General features: G+C 42.7%; 1 pseudogene; it reads left to right on the forward strand.

The window, feature by feature from the left end:
* The first annotated feature begins 4408 nt into the window (after positions 1 to 4408).
* LOC102434179 lies at positions 4409 to 6624 on the forward strand (annotated as a pseudogene).
* Positions 6625 to 6949: the final 325 nt, after the last annotated feature.

A 6949-nucleotide genomic window follows, 5' to 3' on the forward strand; every position in this document is an offset into this window, starting at 1 on the left:
CTTGTTGTGTCTTGTCTCTGGTAGGCGGGAGAAGCCATCGGCACCCACTTGCCTTGGCCCCAGCCCCCACCCGACCCAGATCGCACACAGGGGTGATGCCTGTAGCTGGCCTGATGCCTGTAGCTGTTTTCCTACAGGCCTGATCACCCCCTAACTGCTCCCCTGCTGGCCTGATCGCCCCCTAACTGCTCCCCTGCCAGCCTGATCACCCTAACTGACCTCCCCTGCTGGCCTGATTGCCCCTAACTGCCCTCCCCTGCCTGCCTGATCACCCCTAACCGCCTCTGCCTCGGCCCTGGAAAATGTCCAGTCTAATTAGCATATTACCTTTTTATTAGTATAGATATGTATAGTTATACTTTATTAAGTTCTCTTCAAAATCCCAACTAAATGTGTATTTTTTTTTCTTGCCAGGACTTTCACTGATGCAGACTATAATTATTTTAAGAACCTGAAATAAGTATTAAAAAGAATTGGTCAGTGGTTTAAAATTTGGTCATACTCTCAGGTTGTGAATGACATTAAATCAGCTTCCAGAGATTCCTGACTGGCTAAGTCACTTTTTCCACTATGTGTGTGATCTATTAACTATTTCTGAGAATCCCCTCAATTCTCTTCTGCTCTTTATTTTAGTGTCTGTGTGTTCCTTTCCTGCTCTGTTACCTGCTTCTGATTTCCCATATGTCTATGAATGGCAAGTGCACTCAAAATTTCTTCTCTCTGAGAGCTATTGATTGGCCCTGCCTCACAGAGTATAATTTCTCTAGCAGCAGCATTTCTCATCTCTGCCCATTAGGTCCAAAAGTACTATGTACCAAGCAATGAGTTTTCTTATTCTATAGCTTTTGGCTTTCTCATCCAGGTCATAAGAATTCTAGATTATTAACCTCATTATACCTTATCATAAAGTTTATCTGCCTCAAACATTGCTATATTTTTCAAATAACCCTCGACAATACAAGATTTTTTTGTACCATCTGACCAGACACCTCACCAAGAGATAATTTTACAGAGAAAGTAGTCCCCGAGCTTCAACTTGAAAGGTGAGAAGTAACTACAGTAGTATTCCTGATACCAAAAATATTTTTCTTATTTAAGTAGGAGGCTTACAGTATTTTAATCAATCAAGAAATGAAGACCCATAGAGAAAATCAGTTTGCTACTTGGGTAGACAGAAAGTTGAGACTAGGTTTCATTTCTCACAAGTTCTTATTAAAAAAACTCCATTTAAAAAATACATATTTTCACTAAGAACAAACTAACTAATGTTTATAAGCATTTAAGACTTATGAATTTACTAGAGGCCCAGTGAGTGATATCACGAGAGACCCAGACCCGTGGCGCCAGTGGAACCCAGACTGACTCCCGCTACGTCCTGGGACCCAGAGTCAAGTCCCTGCCCACCCATGCACGCCTTGCCGTGCATGCAGCCTCCTGGTGACCAGTCTTTGGTCATTCGCCGTAATGGCATCACAACCATGGGGTTTTTATAATAGAGATATCTCTCAATGAAGCTTTCTCAAAGTTTTTGTCTGAATATTTTTATAAGTTAATGGGAGCAAAGTTCATGAAATTTCTCAGTATTATAGGTGTAAAATAATTCTCATATACATATTTGAAATGTAACATATCAACTATCATGCATTAAAAAACCAGTAGGCTTACTCACAGCATATTTATTGAGTATTCTATATTGTAAGTTTTAATGTTGTAATGTAAAAAGTATATTTGCCCAATACCCAGAAAAGACATACTAAATATAGTTACCTGCATGGCTATTCTTTTAATAACCTTATAGTTTTATACATTGCAGTATGAACAAATGATATTTAAAATAGCAATAAATGAACTGATACAGATTTTAAAAGTCTTTAAAATCTTTAATTTTTTATTTTTTGAGTGTGAAAGTGACTGAAAGTTTTAGTAATCAAAAGAAAAAGGAGACTCGTGTTCTGGTTTTAGGCCTGAAATAGTTAAATTCTTGGGCAGTTCTGCTTGTGCAAACATTAACAGCATTTTTATTCTGGTATTGTTGCTATGGGTTTATCAAGTATTCATGAAGTTCACAGATTTGGTGGCTCAGGTTATGTTCAGGGACTGAACATAAACCTCTGTGCATGCTGGCAGTAAAGGTGAGCAATTCCCGTACATGTTTAATTTCGGTTCTCTCTCTTTTTATAATGTCTTAGTTAATTTTACAGCTGAGTCCTGAAAACACCATGTTTTAATTAGTTTCCTTTTTTTCCCCTTTTGGTAACATTCTGAACCTATTTGTAGAAAAACTTGTAAAGAAATCCAATAGTAAAAAGAAGAGAATGATTTATAAAAAGATCAAACACCATATCATGAAAAATATTTTCTTTGAATGACACTTGGATTCCGGGACTCCTGCCAGGAAGTAAAAGCATTTTGCTGTATGGTTTCTCAAGATCAAAGATCAAATGTTTTTCATAATCTATCATGCAAAAGTTATTTGTTTGATTTATAGTCTGTTTCTTTCATTCACAGAGGGGGAAAATAAATGATATACACACAAAAAATAATAAAGGAAATGACTTATTTGCAGTATAGGGATGAAAGTGTAGGGATTTGGTATTCATTTGGATAACTTTTATCTCTGAAATTATAGAGTATATATTTTGCTTTTTTCTTTAATCTACTCTTAATACATGCCCATATTTACAGTATCTAGGTAAGGTAAACAAAAGATCCTTCTATTCTAAATATATTTTAATATATTTTACATCCCTTAAAATTAACATTGAGTTGGTATTACATATTTTTCCATGAATTTTTATGTTGAAAATAGAAATATAATTTTTGGGACATTACTTTTAAATTTTCAATAGTTTTTTATTACTTTCAAGATTATGGAGAAAATTATCAGAATGGCAAACATAAATTAAAGATTAAAGTTTACTAAAGTCAACCATTTTCATTTTGCTGTTGTTATATCCAGCTTCCCCTATTTCCATACCTTGTTAATAAATAGAAATCTTAAGAAAAACCTGACTCTAAATTTGGTATACGAATAACAATGTCATAGTTGTCTATGAAACAAATGTTTTACATATTTAATAGCATATTATAAACAGCAAAAATTATTTTCAACTTTTATGCTTTACTCATATGACACATTCTTACCTTATATGACTGAGTAACTGAAAAATTTTAGTGAGAAAGTAATAAAATCCATCACACCTTTCATTCATGTAACTGCATAACTTGTCAGATATTAAAACTGTGTTTAGAATAACAATAATGGGCCCAGAGTATAACTGTGCACTGACATCATGTAGAACAATATTTCTCTTGTCCACTTAACCACAGTCTCATTTTATAGGACAGACTAAGGCTTGACCATGTAGCTGTATCTTTTTAATAGTTATCTTTTGGTAAACACTAAATTGATATTCAATGCAGTTAAATAGGTACAAAATAAGTTATTTAATTTTATTATAATTAGAAGTAAAATACTAGCCATTTTTTAGATAAATAAAACTGACCTGAGAATTTTACAATGGACTCAGTTTTTAGTAATAAACAATATAGGGGATTAGCCCCATGCCTTGAATCTAGAATTTATTAAATAATTTAATAACTACAAATTAAAACTTTAAAATAATAGATATTATCAGTGTATCAATGCAGTTATACTATTTTTTTATTATAACTATTCCAAGTCCTAAGGAAACTTTTCCCATGTTTTGCTTAAGGAATTTTAGACTCAAGTTGAATGCTTACTATGCTTGGCATTGTTAAAAGCCCTTAACGTGCCTTAACTCATTTAACTCTCATGATAGCTCTGCTAGGTGGGTCTGATTACCATAACTATTGTACAGATGGGAAAATTGAGGCAATAAGATTTCTAAGGTTATCCAGTTAGTGAGCACTATTCTCAAAATAATTCTGTTAGAACTCTAGGAAGTGTAGACTGTTCATTTCATAAATAAATCTCTGTTGGCAGTGCCATCCTTGAATCCACACCTCTTACTCCTTGGTTTTCAAAATTTCAGTGGTTGAACTCATACATTATTTACTTGGTTAGACACCTTTTCTTAACCACAGATAGCATTAATCCCAGAAAAAAATGATGATGTGTCTTAAGGATATGTTGGTGCCTCATAAAACACGGTAGCAAGAATGCAGTTCAATCTCACAGACTAAAACCAGGTATTTGAAAGTCATAAGGACCCCAGAGAGATGTTTCTCTCTGACTGTTGTTTCTTTCTCTTTCTATGTGCCTGCCTTCTTTTGTATCTCTAAACAAGTCACTTTACTTGGCTCAGCCACACAATTAAAAACAGTGGACATGGATATCAACAGCTCAGGCCTCGGCCCCAGGGAGCCAGGGTCACCCAGGGAACTGCCCACAGTCCCAGCTGCCTGATCTGCCTGCCTGATCTGTCTTCAGCTGCCTCTAGTGAGCAGGAGTCCCTCCCCCGACCCTCCTGCCCTGGATCAGGGGCCCGGTGGGCTCTGGGTGTGGGGGGGGCAGTGCAATGGCCCAGCTGCTGTGGCCTGCAGGCCTGGGGCACTAGGGGCAGCCAGGCAGCCATCCTCCTCCAACAGTGGGTCAGTTACACCAACACGGAGCTAATACCAGCTGCCTGTGGGGCAACGCTGCCCACCTTGGGACTCAGCAGTTCTGTCTAGGACCCCCAGGCTGCACTGGGGGCTCTGGGAAGGGCTTCGAGCCCCTTGGAAGAGTGGCAACACACCTATCTGGCTGGGGAGGCTCCAACTCTGGCTGACCTGGCGCACAGCCTTGCTGCTGCCCTTCCCATAAGTCCTGGAACCCTCTGCGCAGGATCTGGGGTAATGACACTCGCTGGTTCATCACTTGTGTCCAGCAACCAGAATTCTGGGGGTGCTGGGAGAGGTGGTTCTGTATTCAGGAGCCAGGCCTCTCTTCCAACAGCCAGTCTCTGAGTCTTACTGCACCTTCAAAGAAACCTGCTCAACTCAAGAAAGAGGCAAAGAAAGAAAGAAGCTAGAGAAATTCCAACAGAAGCAGAAGGTCCAACAGCAGCAACCATTGTCCAGGGAGCAGAAGAAACCAAAACCAGAGGAAAGGGAGAAGCAGGATCCTGGAGTTATTACCTATGATCTCCCAACCCCCCTGGGGAATAGGAAGGTATCAGTGGCCCTACGCCCAACTCCTACAGCCCTGGGTACTGGAGGCAGCCTGGTGCCTTGGTGAGAACAGCAGGGCTTCTTCAAGCCAGAGTATGGATGTTCCAGCTGTCAGCACCTAATCCACGGGGCATCTTCATGATGTGCATTCCACCCCCAAACGTGACAGGCTCCCTGCACCTGGGCCACGTGCTCACCAATGCCATCCAGGTTCTCTGACCTGAGGGGACCGCATGCGTGGGGAGACCACCTGTGGAACCCTGGTTGTGACCATGTGGGCATTGACATCCAAATGTTCCGGGAGAAGAAGCTCTGGCGCGAGCAGCAGCCCACCCCCACCAGCTGTGCTGTGAGACCTTTCTGCGGGAGGTCTGGAAGTAGAAGGAGGAGAAAGGGGACCAGATTTACCACCAGCTACAGAAGCTCGGCATCTCCTGGGATTGGGATCAAGCCTGTTTCATCATGAACCCCCAACTGTCCACAGCTGTGACAGAGGCCTTTGTCCAGCTACGTGAGGAAGGAGTCATCTACAGCAGTACCCACCTTGTCAACTGGTCCTGTACCCTCAACACTGCCATCTCCGACATCGAGGTGGACAAGAAGGAGCTGAGGAGCCGAACACTGCGCTCCGTGCCTGGCTACAAGGAAAAGGTGGAGTTTGGGGTCCTCATCTCCTTTGCTTGCAAGGTCCAAGGCTCAGAGAGGGACAACTTGCATGGAGACAATTCTGGGAAATGTGGCTGTAGCTGTGCACCCCAAAGATCCCAGATACTAGTATCTGAAGGGGAGGAGCATGATCCTATCCCCACCCCATCTCCCCAATTCCTGTCTCACATCTTTGATGATTTTAGATCCTCCCTTCACATGACCAGAAAGACCACGAGGTTGGGCAGAGGCACGGTCTGGAGGCCATCAGCATCATGGACTCCTGATGGGCCCTGGTCAATGTGCCCCGCTTTCCTGGGCCTGCCCAGGTTTGAGGCCTGGAAGGCGGTGCTGGTGGCGCTGAAGGAGTGGGTACTATTAGGTGGCATCAAGGACAACCCCATGGTGGTGCCGCTTTGCAACCGATCCTAGGACGTGGTGGAGCCCCTGCTGCGGCCGCAGTGGTACCTGCACTGTGGAGAGATGGCCCAGGCAGCCAGTGCAGCCGGGGCTCAGGGCCACCTCTGCATTCTGCCCAAGGCCAATCAGCTGACGTGGCCAGCCTGGATGGACAACATCCAGGACTGGTGCATCTCCCGCAGCTGTGGTGGTGGGGCCATTGCATCTCAGCCTACTTTGTCACTGTCTACGACCCAGCCGCTCCCCTCCCCCCCACTCCACTCCCCTCTGAGGATCCCGACTGGCAGTACTGGGTGAGTGGGCACAGCAAGGCTGAGGCCTGTGAGAAGGCAGTCAAGGAGTTTGGAGTGTCCCCTGAAGATCAGTCTCCAGCAAGAGGAGGATGTATTGGACACCTGGTTTTCTCTGGCCTCATCCTGGTGAAACAGAATTTTTGGACTGGAACCCGGATTCTTCGTCCGCTGGAATCAAAGAATGAATCCACGGACAGAAGGTGGTATAGCAAAGGTGGAGATTTTTTGAAGAACAAGTACAGACTCCACATGGGGAGAGGGAAAGAGTCCCATGGAATGGACTCCCATGTGGGGAGGGGAAAGGGTCCCAGAGTTCCTTTTTCCTATGGCTTATAAAGGCTGCAGATCCCCCTTTTAACTCCCCAAAATTCCTGTTTCACCACTGAAACAGGAATTTTAGGGGTAAAATAGGACAGGTTTAGGAAATTTTAGAAATTTTGGAAATTAAGGGGACC

Source organism: Myotis lucifugus, unplaced genomic scaffold (assembly GCF_000147115.1).
Source record: "Myotis lucifugus unplaced genomic scaffold, Myoluc2.0 scaffold_3105, whole genome shotgun sequence".
NCBI classification, from domain to species: Eukaryota; Metazoa; Chordata; class Mammalia; order Chiroptera; family Vespertilionidae; genus Myotis; species Myotis lucifugus.